The following is a 24,206-nucleotide window of genomic DNA, read 5'->3' on the forward strand; positions in this document are numbered from 1 at the left end:
GTGATGAAGGGTCCACCTAAGGACTCGTTAGGAATGATAATGAATTGCATGTTGGACTTTTTACCTGTAAGATGAAATCTACGATTCGTCACTGTTGTGGCAATGACTCGTTGGATCTAAAAATGGGTCAATGCTAGAGTCATTGCCACTAGTAGTTGATAGTCCCTTAGGTAAAATTTCTAGAACTTCTAGATCTCAAAAATATGGGGTATTACAGTAGAACCCTAGAGAATTTTGACACTTGGCAGAAACATTAATAGGTGATTTTGGGGTTTTGTGAGCTTAAATTACTCATTTTTTTCTCTGATTTCTTGTTAAGTTTTTATTAATTTCATGGTTAATTTCTCAATTGTTTTCCAAAATCCCTATATTATTGGTGGGTTAATTTTATCAACATTTGAGCTTGAAATTTACCCATTTTTAGGATAAATGTTCTTTAAGCATAGAGGGGCACATTGGCGGTATAGAAAGCACAATTTTGCAAGTGGACCCCTTATGTGCTTTTTAAGTAATTTTTGATCTGAAGGATAAAAATTCAATATGTGTACCATTATTCTTGTATTGATAGGTATCTTATCATTTAGGTAATGTGGCATCATGCGAAAGATTCTTAGAAAGGAAAATCATCAATTTTGCAAATTTCACTAGGCTTTCTTTGATGTATAGCTAGGCTAGGTTTACCTTTATTTTGGATGAGCTTAATTGTAGTATATTTATGACAGTGTGCTAGATAGGGGTTGGAAATTCATCCTTGCAGGCTTAACTAGTATAACTGGGATTATTTAGCCTATTAAGGAACCATAAATTATGTATAATAGACTTAGTTACTCATATTCTAGGGAGAATTGCAATCTTAGGATTAAAATGTGGCTTATTTAATATCTAGAAGTAAAGTTAAATATCTTAGCCTAATATGGGATAGAATTTTCCTTGAATGAAGTTTTGGTACTAAACATGGGCCCCTCAGGCCGACCTTAGGTCAAGACTACCATTAGCATATTTTAGACTTCATAGGTGTGTTGTTCCATTTAAATCACATATTTAGGAGTGTGAAGAGGTTGGATACTTGATTTTTATGCTAGATTGGTACTTGGAAGTTGATGTTACTTTTGATTCAGTTTCATTATTTTATGATATTGAGTTCTAATTCAAGTCTGACATCTGATGATAGTGAGTTTTGATTCCAGTCTGACCTAAAAAAATATCGAGTTCCAATTCAAGTCCTACATGAGACACTATTTATTTCTAATTCAAGTCTAGTAAATAATGATAATATGAGTTCAGTTTGAGTCTGACATTGAGAAGTTATTTATTATATGTCTATGGTGTGGAAGGATTCACAGTTATGATTTAGAGATATGACTATTTAGTATGATTTTTGATTATTTCTTCTCTTGAATACACCCTTTGATAATATAGGGGCGCACGTTACGTTACTTACTTTTCCATAATTACTATCTTTTAAGGGCTAATTTTGTAGTATTCGATATGTTTTCTTTTAGATTATGGTTTTTTCGGCTATTTATTTATAGTGTTTGGAGAATTATTGCAATTTTTCCCTTTTACCTTCACTTATCTTATTTATCTTGTATTTTTTATTATATTTATATTATTATTTATCTTAATCGGCTAATGATTCCTATTGGGTACTCGTGGCTTTCCTACTCGTACTACACTTACATAACTTTTTGGTGTAGTTCCGAGTACTAGTGGTTGTTCTTGACTCTACAATTGTGCTAATTTAAGTTTGGAGACAGGGTGAGCTCTCAGAGCCAGAGTTGCCATTTTCTCCTTCTTCTAGTTTTTCTTAGTCTTTCAGTGTCCAAGACTGATGTATATTTGACTATTATAGTATTCACATTCCTTTTATTAGTGGCTCTTATACTGACACTACTAGGTCATGGGATGTTATTGTTATCTTATCTATATTTTGTATTATTATTATTACCTGATTTATTCTTGTAAGTCTTTACTTACAAATTTCTAGCATTTATTCCATTTCCACCAAATTAGCCTATTGCTTATAGTTTTGGGCTATGGTTTGTCTTACCTATGGTGGGATAAAGTAGGTCCATCATGACTCGTAAATCAGGTTGTGATATTTTCCTTCGAGGTATGTCAATCAGGTCCTTACCATTCCTTAAGGTTATTTTTATCACATTTTTTGGATTTCCATATCACTAGGTAAACCCCCTTAAGGTCGTGTATTTATGCCTGAGCCAAATGGTCTAACTATGTCTCCAAATTTTTCTAAGCTAGTTGCTGATTTTTGATTTCTGCAACCATTTATCTTATGCAATTTGGTTTAAAATAGAATTCAACTCATCATAGGTTTTCTGCAAAGCTTGACAACCCATAATTAAATCTTGAAAAATTTTGTGTTATTGTAAAGTTCTTCTATAAAAGTATGAGTAAATACCTCATTGGTTTGTCCCAGAGAAGAGACTTAAATCTCTCTCATGCGTGATAGAGATTCTCACATGGATTTTTTTTAAACTCATGATCTCACTCCTGAACCTTTTAATTTTTCTAGAAGGAAAGAATTATATGAGGAACTTCTTTTCCAAATCATCCTAACTTGAGGTTGAGTTTGAAGGTTTTTCTTTCAATCATTTCTTTTCATCCTAAGATAATCAGGCTGGGAAGAATGTGAGCCTCTAGTAGTCTATGGAGACTCTAGTTAGAATGAAAGTGTTACCAATCGTCAATATATTCTATAAGTGGACCTGTGGATCCTCATGTGACAACCCTATAAACTGCCCGCTATTGTTCAATAATTGTGCCATGTTCTACTTAAGCTCAATTCTACCTCTAATTTTTAGCTTGTGGATAGCGGAGGTAACATTAATTGCATGTAAGTTGGCCACTTCATGCATTATTCTTAGAGCTTGTTGTTTACCACCCATGACTGCAGAAATGGGTTCACCCTATTGAACTTTTAGTTTGGGATTGATAAGTCCTACTTTTCTCCTCAATTGGTTCAAGAGTCATTCGGGTTTAGGATATAATTCAACCAAATCCTTTTCCCTTGCCAACTTACTTGAGATTCAAAATTTTATTTACAAGTTTAGTATCTAAGACCAATTTGTTAGAACTTATCAAACAAAGTAGTAAAAAATAAAAGTAGAGAGTTACTAATATTTAAAGTCCCCAACAATGGAACCAAGAACCTATTGTACCTAACAACACATGTAAGTGTACGTGGTCGTGCAAGTAATGAAGTGGCCCCATTCATGTCAAATAGCAATCCCATAAGGACTTGATGCTTAGCAAGTAGTCTACCTCAAGTGTTACTATTAAGACTAACTAAGTGTGAGTTGTAACAAGAACAAGTTTGAGTTTTGGAAATTTTAAAGCAACACTAAATGATAAAAAGAATATAAAGTGTTTGAAAAATAATTAGGAAGAATCTAGGGTCAAAACAATTTGAAAAAACCTACAAGGCTATGAAATCTTGTTGGTGAAGTTAACTATCTTTGTTGTTGATTCAGGGGGTTAATAACATGATTATGGCCTTTTTAGGCTCTAATAGTCTATTTAAGTTATCCCCACAAGCATCATTGAGTGGGGATGTGAGAACGACTCAAATGTATATCATCCCATATTTGAACCAAATAGGAAATTAGGTGTATTCATATCCTAATTGCAAATCGTTTCTTTAATTTATTTAGACAATAAGACCCCACTATATATGTTTCATGTTCTAATCTAAAGTTCTTCTTTCCCGTCTTACAATAGAAATATAAATGTATTTTAATGGTCGCAAGTCAGTAGAATAGTAATAATAAGAACATATGAACAATAAAATATGATAATCAATATTAAATCAACTTAAATTTATTTGAAGTAATCATCTTCATAGCCACAACCCTAGAAATAGTGTGTTTAGCCATGCACAGTCATATAAGGAATCACAACAATTAAATTCATAAGTGAAAACTACAAGAAAACTAAACTAAATAAGAGAAACCCTATTTGGAGCCTCCCTTTTGTATTTTCTCTTACCCAAGTCATTCATAAAAATTGTTAAGAATAGAAGCTAAATGTTCTATTTGTATTTCCACTTTTCGATTTGAAGGGTTTGGATAATATTATTTTCAACTTTTTAAACTATTTCGAAACCTTTAAGGAAAGTTTGAAACAATTGAAGAAATTTTAGAGTCGCAATTTGATGTTTGAGAAAATATCAAGAAAAACTAAAAATATTACTTAAAAGATTCAAAACAAAAAAGAATCATGTTTAGAAATTCTGTGTATGTGGTTCCTATTAACACTCTTAGAAGGTTGTTAAGGCACCAAGAGTATCCGCTAACTTGTAGTTATCCAGACTATTTGAAAATAACTTTTTAACTAACTTTAAGAGGGAAAGTTGATTTTGGAAAGAAATCGATTAAGGAAAAGTTTATCATCAAGATTTGTGCAAAACGAGTTTTGACTACTTAGCGTAAATTTTAACTAAATAAAAGAAGACTAAAAAAAAACAGCTAGGATATAAAGGGACAAGGGGGATACAAAAAGACATAGGCCATTAGGTCCTAATCATTCAAATGAACCTGTCCTGATCTAATTGCCTTTTCGGCCCACAACCTTTCCTAATCTAATCATTTGAGTTTTTTCCCAACTTGCACCTGTCCTAATATAATCATTTGGGCTTTTTCCCCACTTACAACTGTCCCAAGATAGTTGGCAAACATTGAAGACCCAAAAATCCGCTTCACATGTATTAAATTACTACGTTGACTTTGAGGCCCAAATGAATGAAAAAATAGATAAATAAATAATAAATAATAAGACAATAACAAAAATTGAGACTTTTCAAGTACCTTAGCGACCTCATAAATGGGTTTGATTCTATCTTCCTTCTTCTTCCATCTTTTGCACCCACACACTGTATAATAGACTTTAGGTTTAAACTTCGGACTTGACTCAAAGAGGTGGGGCTCATTGGACCATTACAAATTGCAAGAGGAAAGGAGTCCATTTGGACTCCAAAATAGATTCATGCAAACAAAATTATAAAAGAGAAATATTAATATGTTCTCGAAAATTCTACACTAAATAGATAAATGATGAGATGAAAAATAGTATTCTCAAGCATATTGAAATAGTATACTATGATATAAAAAACAAATCAAATTATCCAAAGAAAAGGAAATTAACCTATTTCTAAAACAATCTTACAAAAAATCGAGCCCAGCATAATATAATCAACTAATCCTTTAAAAGAAGACATTAACCCACAAGTATAGTTGCTTGAAATTTGAACAACTATTTTCTATAGATTATCACATAGTTTCACCAAATAATATGATATGATATAGTCTAATTAATATTTTTATTAAAGAAAGAAAAGGGAATGAGCATAATATGAGGAAATCTTTTTGTGACATCTCAAATATGAAACAAAAGGCATACTAATGTAACCACATTTTTTCTATATTGAATGGAGTCAATCAACATATTTGAAGAAGAATTCATGGTAGTATATGAATAATAATAGGACATCTAAATGCACAAAAATACTTCAAGAAATAAATCAATAAGCGAGGTGAAACAAATAACATATATTACACATATTTCAAAAATTATATTGAAAGACAAGAAAGGAAAAATAGTAAAAGATTAATTCTATGAAAAAGTCTCTAATTATGCCAACTCCTATTATAGTTTTACACTATTTCAGCCTAATCTATAAGCCTAATAACTTTTCAGTCTAAACAATAGAAAATCAAAGACAGTTTTGACCACAAAAATGAATAAATCATGGCTGCAAATATATATCAAAAGATCTTAGCATTTCATCGTGGCATATAATTGAAATACCCTAGTTTCTGGACCTTAAAAAAATTCCTTTATTTTTGGTTTCTATGCAAGATACGAATTAGGGGAATGAGTCATACACTTGGGTAAGGGTGGTATATTCTAGTCGTATGCTGACCAGTGGTGGTTGATGGGATGGATGTAGTTACTAGAATGGGTAAAATTTAGGTGGTATGAGTCGTATAGTTGGGTACAGGTTTTTGGGTTTCTTCACTTAACCTTGGACTTGATAACTTAAGTTGGATCTGAGTACGAGTGGCTCACCATAAGCTGTAAGTTCGAGTATGAGTTGTACCCAAAAATTGTATGGTTGTCAGTGTTCAAACTTCCTAGATTCTACTATGCCAGGGGTATGATTTATGGGTACTAGTCATACACATTAATACAAATTGGTTTTAGGTGTCTCATACGTTGGACAGTATTGGGTCCAAGGGAGAAAGATGAGGGTACTAGAGATGGGTAACACTTGTACAGAATGGGTATGACTCATAAGGGTCAGTTGTACCCTATGACAGGAATTTAATGCAGTTTAAGTTTAGGAAATCTTGATATTTCCCTATTTATCCTAATAAGGTCCCATGACTTATATTGCACTTGGAAGTTTACTTTACCTATTATTCTATCCTTAAACACTTGAAAAACACTCTTAAATCCTCTCTAGAGTTCTTGGGCAAAGGAAGCTAGGATTTTATCTTAAGGAGTAAATTGGGGTTTATCTTGGTTATTTTTTCACTATCATCATCTTGGTTTAAGGCATGTTCGCTTCCCTTACTGTTAGTTCCAACTAATGGCATGCTTTTATATAATGTCTTTATGATTTGAATGTTGTATGACTTTGGGTTTTCAAATATGATTTGGGGGTTTTGGTTACAAATGCTTGGTTATGGTTTTCCCATGTTTTTAATTATTCTTTTATATTCATTAATGGTGGTTTTGGATAATTGATTGCATGGGAATGGTTCTTTGGTAATGGATTTTGGTTTTGGAAATACTATGCCCCAAAGTATTTGATAAAATGCCTATAACAATACTTTCACTATAATATTGGTTTGTCAATGTAACTTATGCATGGTTTAAACCTGGTAATGGAACCCTAAATGATATGAATGTTTTAAATAGTTTTAAATGTATTTAAAAAGCCTTGGTATCCATGGTTTTGGTTTAATTAGAAATCATGTGGGGTACATGGGAAACCCCTAAGGATTGGTTAAGGACAATACATGCAAGTTGAAGTTGGAATGGCGATACCACTACTAATAGCCTTGGATATTAATAGTGGTTTAATGGTTTGATTAAAAAATGGCTTTAATTAGGCTTAAAAGAGGGGTGTGTAGGAAACCCGTGGAAGGTGGAGGTCCAGGGGGGATCAAAATTGAAAACTTATATTTCCCAATGTGAGGTTTGGTCCTAGTGACCTTGTGCGTGATGTGATACTTTATATTTTGGGTGATGAACTAGCCATCCCATGTTTTCTTCCCTTATTGTGCAGCTTCACACTCTAGGGCCCTTTAAACAGGGGGAGCTGAACCCATATATCCCGTGGGTTGTTTCGTATGACAGAGCTACACAGCCTGGATAAAGGTTTTAAATAGCATGCGAAACCCGATTCCCTTTACTGGCATGGTTATATATATATATGGTTTGTATGTATATGGATGGTTTTTCTTGATTTTATAAATGGTATTATCTTATCCTTATTCTGAGTTCATGCAAGATTTCTCTCACTAACCTATCTTCCAGCGGCTATATCCGCACGCAATATAGGAACTGGTCGTTCTACTTCTCCTACTTAGTATTCAGACATTCGGGGGTCAAGTTTTGATTGAAGTGGTAAGATTTCATTTATTCTGAAGGCTCTATTTCATGGATGTTATTTCATACTCTGGATTATTTATGGATATGGGTTTGTTCTATGATTGGGGGCATGTCCCAACTGGATATTTGTATTCTTTTAGTTAGAGGCTTTTGTGGAACTACAATGGGTTGGAATGGGTGGGACTACTATTGGTGTTAGACTTAGCATTGGTATTGGTATAGGGCTAAGATCGATTCATAATATTGTTAGTTGTTCCATCCTTTTTTATTTTGAAATTATATATTTAATTATTAATGGAACTTATTCGGTTATGATTGGATCTAGGGTTTTGTTTGTCTTTGTATGGTTGGATGGTTTGTAGGTGACGTTCAAACTCGATTGGGTCGATCTCGGTAATAAAACTATCCCAGAGTCTGCAATCTGGATAGTTATACCATTTTATTATATGTTAGAAATTCAACCAACTCAGGGTAGGCGGCTGGAGGTTGGGTTAGGTGATAGGGTTGGTCTTCTATCCCGATCAGACTTGGGATGCCCATACAACAAGGCCCCAGGTCGGGTTGGGTCAATAATCATGGAGAAAAATAACTCTTTAATCAAACAAATTGATGATTGATAAAGGAGTTAGATCTTAAAAGTAGCACTTGAATTACAATTTCTACATGTGAATGAGCCAACTGTGATATGTATGTCAAAGTGGTCAACGTCAACCTTAAGCTGTGATTTTGTAAATCTCTAGGCCACAAACATAACACACTATGATATGCCTTTCCAAAATAACACCAAATTCCTTGATACGGGTAACTCGATAGTTCAAATTGAGAAAAAATTTCACATACTCTAAACAATAGTAACTATTCTTTTTGGGCATAAAGGAAACAACTTGACATGCTAAAACCAAATATATTTTCTAATATCAAATTTGAACAAGGCAAGAGTACGTATTTTAATCAAGAAAAGGTCAAAACTTTATCCATCTAATTTTCTAAGGCAAAGTAAACAATAGTAACTATTCTTTTAAACATAAAGCAAACAACTTTACATGCTAAAAGTAAAAATATCCCCCAATAACGAATTTAAATAAGGCATGAGTACGTATTTTAATCATGGAAAGGTCAAAACATTATCTATCTAATTTACTAAGGTGAAACAAACAAGAGTAACTATTCTTTTCAACGTAAAGGAAACAACTTTGCATGCTAAAGGTGAACGTATCCATCAACAACGAATTTAATCAAGACATGAGTACAATTTTTAATCACGCAAAGGTCGAAACTATATCAATCTAATCATAATAATCAAAGAATAAATTCAAAGAAAGACGTTTAACTATTGTTAGATCATTTTATACCATTAACATAAAAATATCCATAATATCGACATCATAATATCCTATGGACTTCAAGGTCGTCTACAACATATAATCCCAGCAATAAAATTACAACTATGAAACTACCTTTTTTGGAGCAGCAAAATAGGACTACAAGATTTCTTTGGAGTCTTTATCACCATTGGAAAGCAATATTTTGAGAACCTCGATTAGACTACCGCTTGAAAAAAATTACTAAAAAAAATAAACTCTTTGCTCAAAAGTATTTTTGACACTTTGAGACTTGCTTTCTACCAAAATGGAGGTAGTATTTATAAAAAATGATGGGGATTGAATTCTTTCAATCCACCAATGTAGGAGAAAGAACTTAGTTGTTTTTTTTAGAATTTTAAATTAAGGGTAAGGTTTGTTAGAGGATAAGGTAAGGTGGAACTATACAATCCAGTACAAATTTTAAATTCAAAGAAATAAAAAAAGGAAAAGGTTGAGGGGGAATTGTACAACCTAGTGCAAATTTTGAATTTCAAAATGGAAAAAAGACAAGGTTGGGGTGGAATTTTACCATCTAGTACAAGTTTTGATTTTAAAAATTTGAATATTTAGTTTTGAAATTATTTTGGGGGTTGTTGGCTGAGCTGTTGATTTTTTATTTTTTTGTTGATGCTGCAGAGTTAGATTGGGTTAATGGGGGAAAGAAAGGGATTTGGGCCGAGTCGGTTGGATTGGATTAGGGCGGATGTTGTAGGGTGTGGGCCGACTAGTAGGAATTGGGAGAAGTGAGGTAGACCATTTGGTTGTTGTTGGGCTAGCTGGGATAATTGGGCTGGGGCGGCTGAAAGGCTTCCTTGAAGTGGGCTGGAGTTAAAAGGAGAGATGGATTTTTGAGTTATTGAAAATATAACCCCAATCAATTTAGGATTAGTCATATCATTAAATTTTTGTCCAAATTTAAAATCTATTGGCCAATTGCATCGCAATTATGATCAATTTGATTTCAATTATGCCCAAATTGAATAGATCGGCTAAATTAAATTGAAATACAATATGAATTAATACTTATTTAGTAAAATCAACCACATATTTATCCAAATAAGTAATTTGTGAGAGTAAATAATTTTTAAATCAAGACTTTATCTATTTGGATTAATTTTCAAGCTTAATCTCAGTAAAAGTCCTATTTTGCTAAAAATATTCACTTAAGTAACAAAATTTATACTATCTCGTATATGTAAATAAGAAAATGTATAATCGTCACTTAAATGACAATATTAACCAAAATAAATATTTTATAGAGCATTTATACAGATGAAACCCCGAATTAAATTTAGTTATTGAGGGAAAAATTGGGTGTCAAGAACTGCCCCTTCCCTCTGGGTCGGGTGGATGCATGTAACCATGGGCAAAGAGAGTTTGATATTCCAAAATTTTGTTCGACCATAAATTTATTTTCGAAAGAGATCGGTTTTCGCACGAGTTTCATGGAGTTATGTATGGACCATGGTATCAGGTTTCCTTTATTTCTTAGGTTACATGAGAACTCAGATCACTTATAGTTCATAACATTTAATTTTTAAGCATAATTTTATAAAAATTCACAAACTATCTCGATTTTTGAGTTTTTGATGAAACCAACAAGTTGGGAAATAAAGGGATTTGGGGGGAGGTTGGAGTGTAGTCAATTTTTCAATATAGAGCCCAACCTACATATTCCCGAGACTCAGGGAATCAGATTACTTATAGTTCAACTCGATCGATAGAAAAGATAGTCTTTTATTTTTTACGATTTTTGGCTCAGGATAAGTGATAAGATGATCGAGTTGCAAAAAATGAGGCTCGTAACCTCTTAATCTTGAATGTGGAGCTCTTCACATTCATAGGTAAGAATTTACTCGAACATATTTTCCACAGCTCCAGGTGTGCTATCACTCGAATTTGAAGAAAAGAGAAGGTTACCCTCGGTATGAGGGTGGAATTATCATGAATGTGAAGTTGAAACCAAGATATCCCAGAGTACCCACATGCCTTCTAACAGCGTTGTGGTTTGAGGGTGGTGGCAATCATACTTTAGATCGCATCCAAAAAGTTTGACATCCCTCTGTAGACTATGTCACATTTTGCTGCTAAGAAAATTTTCCACGTTGTGCTGCATCCTTTTTGGAGTGATTTGCACCTATGGTTTTGATTTGATATTTCATCCTTTCAGATGCTCACGACAACATCTCAAACAAAATGATTAGTTGTAAATGTAGCATTATACTAACGTAAATTGGTGCAAACTACTTTGAACATGTTGTGCTGAGATAGTTGATGAACTAATGTGCACAACCTATTCTAAAAATATTATGCCATTTTTAATGTGGTGACAACCCAATATGTACTAGTAAATGGAGAATGACTTATCTTAAATCTAACATACAACTTTGAATGGAGTGACGGTCCAACGTGTCTCATTGAAGTGTGGACGATCTAATTTAAATGTAACTTGTCCCTTTGAATGGAGAGACGGTCCAACGTGTCTCATTGAAGGGCGGATAACCCAATTTAAATGTAACATTTTACTTTTAACAAAATGATGGACCAACGTGTCTTATTTAAGGGCGACGGCCCACTTTAAATGTAACATGCCAATTTGAACGGGGTGATGGTCCAACGTGTCTCATTGAAGAGCAGATGACCTAATTTAAATATAATTTCCACTTTGAACGGAGTGATGGTCCAACATATCTCATTGAAAGAAGGACAACCCAATTCAAATGAAACATGCCACTTTGAACAGAGTGATGGTCCAACGTGTCTCATTAAAGGGCGTACGACCCAATTTAAACATAACATGTCACTTTGAACGGAGTGACGGTCCAACGTGTCTCATTATAAAATGAACAACCTAATTTAAATGTAACATGCCACTTTGAATTATGTGACTATCCAATGTGTCTTATTAAAGGGAAAATGACTCAATCTAAATGTAACATTCGAACAAATTGATGGTACAACGTGTCTTATTGAAGGGAGAATGACCCAATTTAAATGTAATATGCCACTTTGAATGGAATGACGGTCCAACGTGTCTCTTAATCACCTATACCAAATATATTAGTAGAAAATGCAATATATGGGCAATTGTGCAAACCTTGTTTTAGCACGCCACACTAAAGAAGGTGAAAATTATAATGTCGTAACATATTATGTTGAAGGAGATGTCAATCCATATAATAATGTGTCACTCTAAAGAAAGTGACAGTCTAATAACATAATAACATGTCACTTTGATGGGGGTAACGACCCATAAAATACTAATATGTGACTTTGAAGGAGGTGAAAGTCCATAATATAATGATATGTCACTCTAAAGGAGGTGACATTTCATATAATATGTCACTCTGAAAGAGGTGACAATTCATAATAATATGTCACTCTAAAGGATGTGATTGTCCATAACATAATATGATGTAACTATTTAGGAGATTATGGTCCATAAAATAATAATAAAATAATAACATGACACTTTGTAGGAGATGACAGTCCATAACATAATAACATGTCACTCTGAAAGAGGTGGAGGTTCATAACACAATAACATGTCACTCCGAAGGAGGTGACAGTCCATAACATAATAATATATCACGCTTAAATAGGTGATGGTCCATAACTTTACAATGTGTCACTCTGAAGGAGGTGACGATCCATAATAATATGTTACGCTGAAGTGGGTGGCAATCCATAACCTAGTAATACATCTCAAATAAAGAAATGGTCTAATGCATCCTTTTAACGGATAGAAAACCTGAATATTAGAATATGTGTCCTTTTGAAAGGGTGGATAACCCAAATATAATAAGATGTGTTACCTCGAACAAGTGGCGATTCGTTATGTCCTCTTGAAAGGGTATAATGACTCAAATATAAGAAAACGTGTCATCTTGAATAGTTTGACAATCCAATAATTTCTTAGAGGATATAAAACCCTAATATACAGGGAAAATAGAAGTTGATTTGTTGAACTTCATCATTTGAATCAAAAATACTTAAAAGATCTTATGCACGACCTAATCTTCTGGATTGAATCCTCAAACTTTGAGAGAATTGGTTTGTGATAGTTCTTAGAAGCGGTCTTGCATACGTCACCTACAAACCCAAACAACACTCTTTAATAACATAACATTTTGTTTCAACTGAGACAAAATTATAACAAATGATAGAGTTGTTTGACTCATGATGAATTACAAATAGTGTTTAGAATAATATCTCTATATCTCAATTATTGCACCCGATCATTTCCCTTCAAAATCAGAGAAAGTGTTAGAGGTCATAACGAAGTAATAGAACCATAAATCTATAGAAAAAGAGAGAAGAAAATTTATTTTTCTTACTATGGATAGGCCACGATGGGTCTGATGATGTCCTTTGATAAGCTTAGTGTTGTCAACCTCATGACTTCACTATTCCTGCATCCAAAGAAAAATTCTTAGTTATGAGAGACTAACTATGTTGGTATTGCCTGTCTCTCCTGGTACAACTTGTTTACCATTGATTTGAAATCTTGAAGTGCAGTCTTTTGTGGAATTTTTTAGGATCGTCCTAAAATTTTCTACCCAAGTTTATAACATAGAAACTCTCAAACTTCCTTGTAACTTATGAAATTGTTAGTATAGATTTTTTGAGATCTCCTAAAAAAATTCTTCCCTGATCTAGAATGCGAAATACTTGAGTTCTTTTTTATGTATGTAGCTTAAAATTTGAGAACATCTCAAAGACAATACCCCAATCTTAGCTTTAGCAACGTCTAGTGTTTAACTTTGTAGGAAATGTCAACTTATTGGGAAATTTTTGAATCCTTCTCAAAATTTTCTGCGCAGTTACATACTTCAACGTCATCTCCATGTAATTTGAGAAATATCTATTAATAATATTTTGGGATCCTCTAAAAAATTTACCCAGTTTTTATGATTGAACTAGTGTGGTGCTCACATATTTCATTGAGGTAAGTATTGTATCAAATGTAGTTCCACCATAAGATGGCAAGATAAATTTTGTAAGGGATTAACCGAAGTCACCATAGGCTGCCTACGTATTCCATTATTGAAAATTTAGGTCAAATGTAGTTCATATAAAATAAAAAGAGAGATTTGATATTTTTTGATGGCTTAAAGCCAATATAGGATGCCTGTGTATTCCACTAGGGAAATCAGGTCTAGTGAAGTTCATTGCAACTAGAAATTATGATTACAAGAAAATCACATAGTGCAACTACAAGGAAATCAAACCATAAAGTACGATTATAAGGAAATCAAAACAACAAAGTACGATTACTAGAAAATAAAACAATAACTTTAAGATAGAAGGATGCAAAGAGTGCGCCTTTAAGGAATCTTCATTCTTCATCATGACTGATGGCCCCAATGATTACTTTGCTTTTACTCTTTGCGAAGCGAACCAGTTTTATTACCAGCATAAACCAGTCTCTTTTTAAAAAGAAATTAAAACACTCAAAAGGTAAAAGTGTTAGTTCATGATTGTAATAATTGAACAAAGTAATATATGAGACAAAGCAAGCAAATATAGATAAAGTAAAATAATGATGCACTTTAGTACATAAATAATTTATAATGCGCCCTATCATGCATGAGAGCTTTCAAGCCAAAGGTAAGCCTAACGTTTGAAGGATATACATATTGTTAGTAAGACATTCCATTGTCCCTAAATATATGATACAAAATTATTGAATAAACCAAATGGGGATATAAAATGAGGAAAAGGAGAAATATGTGATATCAGTCCACATAGGGGTGCAAATCTAAACTAAACCTCCTTAGGAGTTGATGAGTGATGAATTTACCAATCATTTTCACTTAACATTCAAGAACACTACTATAATTTTAATGTCTAAGTGAGACATATTTATTGTTAAATGCAATAATTCTCATATTTTGCAGGTATACAAATGCTGAGAAGAAACGAAGCAACCTTGATCTAAAAAGGATAAAAAGGGGAATAGAAGAACAAGATATGGACAAGCAAAAGTAGAAGTACGATCTAGCCCTCAGTTACTGCAATCACAGGCTGAACTAGTAGGAATGTCAATCCATCCTCTATGACCACAGTAGGTCTGATTGACATCAAGCCTCTGCGATTTTATGAGAGCAAACAATGACCTAGGGACAAAAATACTATTTGTCCAACTGACCCTAAATCCTATCGAAGGCTCAAAACCCTTTCATTCAAAAAAACACATCCATCATTCTACAACCCTACCTCCCATCCTTAGTTTAGGGTTTTTGTAAATTCTTGGAGCTTGGAGAAAATTTTTTACTAATCTTGAGCTAAGAAGACATTAGAGTGACATTTAATTGTTGATTTGGCATCACCCATTAAAGATTCATTGGATTATAAAGTGTGGTTGGCTCTTTTATTTTTTATGGATAACTTCGATGGAAATATTAGTTTATTTATGTTTATTATCATTATGATTTGCCAGATCTACCCCATGAGATTATGGTAGAATAGGATGCAATTGTGTATGGGTTGTGATATATTTGTGTGATTTTAGTTAGTTGATGATGGGTTCTGCTATTAGTTTGTTGAAATGTTTGGGATTTATAGGTGAAAGCCCTAAATCCTAAATGGGTTTGATTGGTGAAAATCGCATGCTCTTGAAAGCCTAGACCATTCTTGAAAGAGGGGTTCGGGTGAACTTTAGGAACCCTCATCATCCTTGAAAGAGGGATGTGGGAACCAAAGCAATAGCAGATAATTTGTGGGTTTAGTTTGCTAATTTTTACTATCTTAGACATAAGGGTGATTATAAAGTTGACTATACTTAGGGCACCATCCTAGAAATAGTGGTGTCTAATTGAGGTATTAGGCATCTTTAATTGACATGCTCGTTGGGTACTCAAAAGAGTTAACGAGTGAGATATTTGAGGTTTTATTGAAAAACTATTCTCAAGGACTTTAGACTTAGCCTTCCGCATCATCAACGATTAGAATTTGCATCGAATCAGTATGTTCCCATGCATATCTTGCCTCTAAGAAAGCATAGTCACAAGATCCATGCCTAATTAATTACACTCTAATTATTCTTTGTCATGAATTTTTCCCTTAGAAACCCAAGAATTACCTTCACATTGGAAAACATTGAAAACCCACCAAACCATCTTGTACCATAGGTTTGAACTTAGCTAAAAATTTTTATTTTAAACTTACTCAATCGCCGCTCACATTGTTCCTCATTGATTGGAACCCAACTCTTAGTTGGTTAAATGTATTGACAATTACAGCCTTGCACTTAAATTGATGTGTAAGTTGAGCGTTATTAAGAGTCCTGTGATTTTGAACTTCTTAAAACATCTGAATATCCTTTCAAGGAATATCTTCTTTTGATTAAAAGAAACTATCTAAATAAAACTCTTAAATTCAAGGAATAATTGTCCATACAATCCAGTATTATATTGTAATGCCTCGAGAGTACATCCTGGGTGTCACACGGTGCTTACAACCCCGAAGGACCACAAGCTAACCCATTAGCTGGTACCTATTGTGAGCACTGAATAATAATATCATAATTGCAAAAAATATTTGATATTTCCATAATGTTTTATCACTGAATCAATACTGAAATATGATTCTATCGAAAAACTGAATGAATCTGATTAAATACTAATAAATTGACATGTCAACTGAAAATCCAAATACTAAATAATTGACTCTAATGTATGAAAAGCCTCTAAAACTGACTGACTGAATATGAGTTGATGGGACAGGCCCCAACTAACTACTAAGTAAGACATGAAATAAAGTAAGCATATCCTCAAAGTATGAGGACTCACCACAGCTAATGATGAGGATCTAATAAGTCTAATCACTAGCCAGGAACAAAGCATCAGAACCTATGATATAATACATCATAGCGCAAAAAAAAGGTATGCGATCAGTATTTGTAATGTATTGGTATGCTAAATAAGATAAGCTGATATGCATGGTTTCAAGAACAAACTAATAATTAACTGGATATGCATATAAAGAATGGAGTACTGAATAGAGAGCATGAAATCAGTAGGTAGTAAAAAAATAGAGGATTCTATAAATACCGAGTATGCATGACAATCTGTAAATACTGAAGATACACGAAAATCTGTAGACACTAGGGATGCATGACCAAGTATATAACATGGACTGAGTAAAATCTTTAACTTGAAATACTTAAATAACTGAAATCTATATGCTTTCGTTAAATAATTCTAAGACTAAATAACTGAACTGGGACTGCAACTGAGACTATATCTGAGACTGTGGGATGTATCATCTAACCGATATTTCCCAATTTGACCTAATCGGGATCCAACCTGTAACCCCAGTTAGAAGGGTGCTAATACTGTGCCACGGGTACTAACAATGGATGTGTGGATCAACTAAAGTCATATAATTTCCAAAGGACTAAGGGTGTCAAGCTTAAACTGATGGGTGACCCCTATGAGATAGTCAAGCCTAATCTGACGAGTGACTTCTCATATCCTACATTGGATACGTAGTTCTGGAGTGTGGGGATTACTACTAATGACTATACCTATCTGACACAGAAGATGCCATCCCTACACTCGCTCGGTGCTAAATCCTGCTCCCAACTGAAAGACACTGAAATACAAGACTGTTCTGAGTTTAACTAACTTATATCTAACTATTCAAATAATGCTCATAGTATGTTTCGAAGACTATTCTGTAATGTACTGAGACTAGACTAAGTAAACAACTACAGATTTCGGGTATTCAGTACCCCCAGGACTTAAAACAATAATAGTAAAATGACACTAAAACTTGGAGATCAAAACATGAAGGCTTTTATTAAATAAATCACTCTTCTAGGCATTTTATCAAACACTTGTAGTTCATGGTTTAAAACAATCATAGGAATGTCATGGAACTTGTAGTAATAGCATGAATTCATCACAATATCATTAATTCATGGATTAATTCAATAAGTAATGATGTTAAAACATGGAGGATTGAATAATAAAAATAATTTCATGGTAGCATGGTATAAAATCAATAGTACTTGGAGATTCATGGATGAAATCATAATTTAGAATATAATAATAGCATGAACTCATCATGATAGCATTAATTTATGGTCTAATTCAATACATAATAATGTTAAAACATGGAGGACTAAATAATAACAATAATTTCATGGTAGCATGGTATAAAATCAATAGTACGTGGAGATTCATAGATGAAATCATAATTTAAAACATAATAACTTGAAAAGATTATAACTTAGTGATTGAAATGGGTTACTTGGGATCGATGGATGAAATGAATCCATGGATGAACATCTAACATACCTGGGATAGTGAATTTCTTAAAGTTTTGGGTTAGTTTTTGAGGATTGGCCTTGAATTGGAGAGCCAGGGTTTCTTGTTCTTGAAAAGGGGATATTTGATTGTGTAAGGAATTGAATTAATAATGACTACTTAGGGTGTTTAGGGATTAAATTGCATGTTTTAGATTAATTAGGGTCATGAAAAAAATACCCAAATACCCCTAAACAAATTTAAAAATAGAAGCTAAAAATTCAAGATCCCGATTTTTTGCGTTGGAGCGACGTACCGCTATCACGCCAAGACACTGGAAAAAGGACAATTGGGACCTGGACAAATACCGCAATGTGCATCTTTCATTTTAATCTGTTGAAGTGCTAATTTGGCATCATCGCGATGCGCCACCTTCGCGGAGGCCCACTGGAAATTGGCCTACTCCATGAGGCTCTAACATCATGGAGTCAAAGTGGAAATTGAAAATTGTTGTTTGGACTATCTCTGCAATGTGCTAAAGGTTAAAGTGATAATGTTTAACGACTGAAACTTAAATTTTCCATAACTTCTTACCCGGTTATTGGATTTGGGCAAATTTTATATCTTTGGAAAGATAATTGAATTTGCTATGCAATGGTAGGTTCTAAACTGAAAAATAATGAGTTTTTTGAAAATTATATATATGAATACTCATGTATTGGGACTTAGATTATGCTAGGGAAATATGGAATGTCACAATATCTCCCCTTTGGGATCATTCATCCTCGAATGAAACTAGGTAAGGTACGGAAAACTACTGGACTGAACTTATATACTGAACATGCATATCTGATGCATGGGTTACATATGACAAACTCTTTTCGTTATACAGGACACCTATCAACTTTCCATTGCATAAATAAAGTATGGGCTATATTCTACAACTGGTATACAACCAACTCAGCACTCTGACTAGATGTCACCCCCATAGCATCTGTGACCTTCTAAACCATATATAAGAATTCCTATAGATCCTCTTTAAACTTTGATCCCGTGAAAGAAGGAGGATTCATCTGGGTAAAATCCCAAATTCAACTTGCAGCACTATTGGCTACTAGGTTGGATGGAACCATAGCTGGCCATTTATTCTATGCTACTATGGAGTTTTCTAGAGTGGTGAACGCAACTCTAAATTTTATGTGAGAGACATGCTCATCCAGAGGATCTGCCTGGACGGGCTGAGGGGCTGGCTGGTTTCCTATTCTTCTTTTGTTATTCTTTGAAGGCATGTTCTGTAAATAGAAAGAAAAAATAGATTAGATAGGGAGTTCAACTTGAGATCATACTCACTCGCATGACATGAATACTAATAAAAAGGGTAACTTTTCCTAAACGCCTTGTAGACTCACGTTCATAAGTGTGGCACACTACTCACCCATGCATAAGACTCTATTTGACCCAGCTTTTAGAATTCCTAGGACAATTTAAAACATTAGGCTCTAATACTAAGTTTGTAACACCCCAAGAGTACACCCTAGGCATCACACGGTGCTTACATCCTTGAGCAACGACAAGCTAACCCTTGAGCTAGTACCTATTGTGAGCACTGAATAATAATATCATAATTGTGAAAAACATCTGATATTGCCATAAGGTTTTATTACTGAATATATACTGAAATATGAATCTATAGAAAAACTGACTGAATCTGATAAAATACTAATAAACTAACTTGTCAACTGAAAATCCAAATACTGAATAACTAACTCTAATGTCTGAAAAGCCTCTAAAATGGACTGACTAAATATAAGTTGATGGGAAAGGCCCCAACTTACTCCAACTAACTACTAACTGAGAGATGAAATAAAGTAAGCCTATCCTCAAAGTATGAGGACTCACCCCTGCTACTGCTGACGATCTGATAAGTCTAATCATAAGTCGAGAACTGAGCGTCAGAACATATGATATAATACATCATAGTGCAAGAGAAAGTGTATGCGGTTAGTGCTTTGAATATACTAGTTTCTAAATGAGGTAGATTGATATGTATGGCTTCATGAATAGAACTAATAATTAACAGGATATACATCTAAAGCATGGAGTACTAAATAGAGAGCATGAAATTTATAGGTACTAAAAATATAGAGAATTCTATAAATACCGAGTATGCATGACAGTCTATAAATACTAAAGATACTTGAAAATCTATAGACACTGGGGATGCATGACTAATCATAAAACATGGACTGAGTAAAATTTGTAAACTGAAATACTAAAATAACTAAAATCTGTATGCTTTGGTCAAATAACACTAAGACTAAATAACTGAACTGGAACTAGAACCGAAACTATATCTGAGACTATGGAAGGTATCATCTATCCGACATTCCCCAATTTGAGCTAATCGGGATTCAACCTATAACCCCAGTTGGAAGGGTGTTAATATTGTGACATGGGTACTAACGATAGCTATGTGGATATACTAAGCTCATATAATGTCCGAAGGACTAAGGGTGTTAAGCCTGAACTGACTGGTGACCCCTGCGAGATAGTTAAGCCTAATATGACGAGTAACTTCTCATATCCTACACTGACTACATAGTTCTAGAGTATAGGAACTACTACTAATGACTCTTTCTATCTGATGGGGAAGCTGTCATCCCTACACTCGCTCGGTGATAAATCCTATTTCCAACTTCAAGACACTGAAATACTAGACTTTTATGAGTTTAACTCACTAATATCTAACTATTTTGATAATGCTCGTAGTATGTTCTGAATACTATTCTGTAATGTACTGAGACTAGAATAAGTAAAAAACTATGGATTACGTGTATTCAATACCCCCAGGACTAAAAACAATAATAGTAAAATGACACTAAAACTTGGAGATCAAAACATGAAGGCTTTTATTAAATAAATCACTCTTGTAGGCATTTTATTAAACATTTGTAGTTTATCGTTTAATCCAATCATAGGAATGTCAAAGAACTTGTAGTAATAACATGAATTCATCATAATAGGATTAATTCAGTAAGAAATAATGCTAATACATAGAGGGTTGAATAATAACAATAATTTCATGGAAGCATGGCATAAAATCAATAGTACGTGGAGATTCATGGATGAAATTATAATTTAAAATATAATAACATGAAAAGATTATAAATTAGTGTTTAAAATGGGTTACTTGGGCTCCATGGATGAAAGTAATCCATGGATGAACATCTAACATACCTGGGATAGTGAATTTCTTAAAGTTCTGGGTGAGTTCTTGAGGATTGTCCTTGAATTAAAAGCTAGGGTTTCTTGTACTTGAAAAAGGAATCTTTGATTGTGTGAGGAATTGAAATAATGATGACTAATTAGGGTGTTTAGGGTTAAATTTCACTTTTTAGGTTAATTAGGGTCATGGAAAAAGACCCAAATACCCTTAAACAAATTTAAAAATGAAAGTTAAAAACTGAAGATCCCATTTTTTAGCCTTGGTGTGTCTTGCCACTATCACGCCAAGCCACTGGAAAAGGGACAATTGGGACCTGCAAAGATACCAAAACACAGAGCTATCGTGTTAATCATTTGAAGTGCCAATTTGGCAACCTTCGTGCCTTACCACCTTCGCGGAGGCCAACTGGAAATTGCTAAACTAGAAATTAACCTGTTCCGCGATGCGCCGACATAGGGGAGTCACATTGGAAATTTATAATTTTCATTTAGACTGTCTCCACGATGTGCTAAAGGTTAAAATTATGATGTTTAACGACTGAAACTTAAAATCTCCATAACTTCTTACCCGGTTAACCGATTTGGGTGAATTTTTTATTGTTAAAGATAATTAAATTTTCTACGTAATGGCTGGCTCTAAACTGAAAAATAATGAGTGTTTTGAAAATTTTATATATGAATAGTCATATATTGGGATTTAAATTATGCTAGAGAAATATGGGGTGTTATATATATCCTTGAATTTAACACATAAAGGTTGATCTTCCGTTATGACTCGTGGTAAAATAGATGAAGATAGGTTTTCTAATGGGACCAATACCTTCTCTGGTATTGGGTCATCCTAAGCTTATTCCTATACAATAGTTTGGTTTTGCTCTATTCTAGGTATCTACATTAGGCTTCGACCAGGTATCCAAGAGGACAACTTGGGTTTGGAAATACAAATAGTCATTGAATTCTTAACGTGTTAATATACCATTGTATTTCCAACACTTCAATTGGAATTGAACAATAGGGGCCTGGAATCCACAAAACCCCAAAAAAGTTTAATAATTAAAATGCGGAATTATGCCTTGAAGCAGCAGTTAATAATTGCAATAATTTAAACACATAAGCACATAAACAGTTTAAACACTATAATAGTTAATAAAAGAGGAAAATTTAAATGTTTGGTTAAAACCTAGCTAAAGTCCCCAACAAATTTTCCATTTATGTTTTTCCCCTTTTTGATTCCAAGGGTTTGGAAAATATTATTTTCAACTTTTTAAACTATTTCAAAAGCTTAAAGAAATGTTCGAAACAATTTAAGCAATTTTAGAGTAGCCAATTGTTTTTTTGAAAATATCAAGAAAAACTACAAATATTACTTAAAAGATTCAAAACAAAAAAATTATTTTTAAGTTTAGAAATTCTGAGTAAGCGGTTCCTATTAATACTTTTGTAAGGTTGTTAAGTCACCAAGAATATCTGCTAAGTTGCAGTTATCCGGACTACTTGAAAGTAGCCTTTTGACTAGCTTTAAAAGGGAAAGTTGATTTTTGAAAATAAATCAACTAAGGAAAAGTTCATTTTCAATATTTATGCAAAACAAGTGTTGACGACTTAGCAGGAATTTTAACTAAGTCTAAGAAAATTAAAAAAATCAACTATCATATAAAGGGGAAAGGTGGAGACAAAAAGACTTTAGCCATTTGGCCCAAATCATTCAATTTAACTTGTCTTGATCTAATTGTGCTTTTGGCCCACAACCTATCGTAATCTAATGATTTGAGTTTTTTCCCCACTTTCACCTATCCTAGTCTAATCATTTGTGCTTTTTCCCTACTTGCACCTGTCCTAAGCTAGTTTTCAGACACAAAAGTGCTAAAAATTCACTTCACCTGTATTAAATTACATATTTGGCTTCGAGGACCAAATGAATGAACAAATAGATAAATAAATAAATAAAGAATAAGACAATAATAAAAATATAGACTTTTCAAGTCTCCTAGCAGCCTCATCAATGGGTTTTAACCTATTTTTCTTTTTCTTTGATCTTTTTGCACTAGCAAGCCATATAATCGACTTTGGGTTAAAAATTTTGACTTGATTCGAAGAGGTGGGCTTCATTGTACCATTCTCAAAATGAAATAGGAAAGTAGTCCATTTAAACTCCAAAATAGATTCATGCAAAGAAAAGAATAAAATAAAAAGAATTAATATGTTCTCAAAAATTCTACACTTAATAGATAAATGATGAGATGGATATGTTGAAACTTTATTTATGTGGTCATAATAATAAAACAATAAAGTAAAAGAAATACGTTCAACTATTTCAAGCTCATTTTATACCATTAACATAAAAATAGCCATAATATTGATATCACAATATCCTATGGCTTTCAAGGCCATCTAAGCAAATAATTTCAGCAAATAAAATTACAACTATGAAACTACGAAGAAGGAGATGAAGAAGAAAATGAAAAAAAAAACAAAGGGGAAAGGTGTGTTGACCTTTTTCAGAGAAGGAAAATTGTACTTCAAGCTTTCTTCAGAGTCTTGATCACCACTAGAAAGCAAGCTTTCAAGAACCCTGATTAGACTAACGCCTGAAAAATTTTACTAGAAAAATTTAACTCTTTTCTCAAAAGTTTTTTCCACTCTTTGAGACTTACTTTCTACAAAAATAGTGGTAGTATTAATAGGAGGATGGGGATTGAATTCCTTGAATCCACCAATGTGGGAGAGA

The sequence above is a fragment of the Capsicum annuum genome, chromosome 11 (assembly GCF_002878395.1).
Source record: "Capsicum annuum cultivar UCD-10X-F1 chromosome 11, UCD10Xv1.1, whole genome shotgun sequence".
Lineage (NCBI taxonomy): Eukaryota > Viridiplantae > Streptophyta > Magnoliopsida > Solanales > Solanaceae > Capsicum > Capsicum annuum.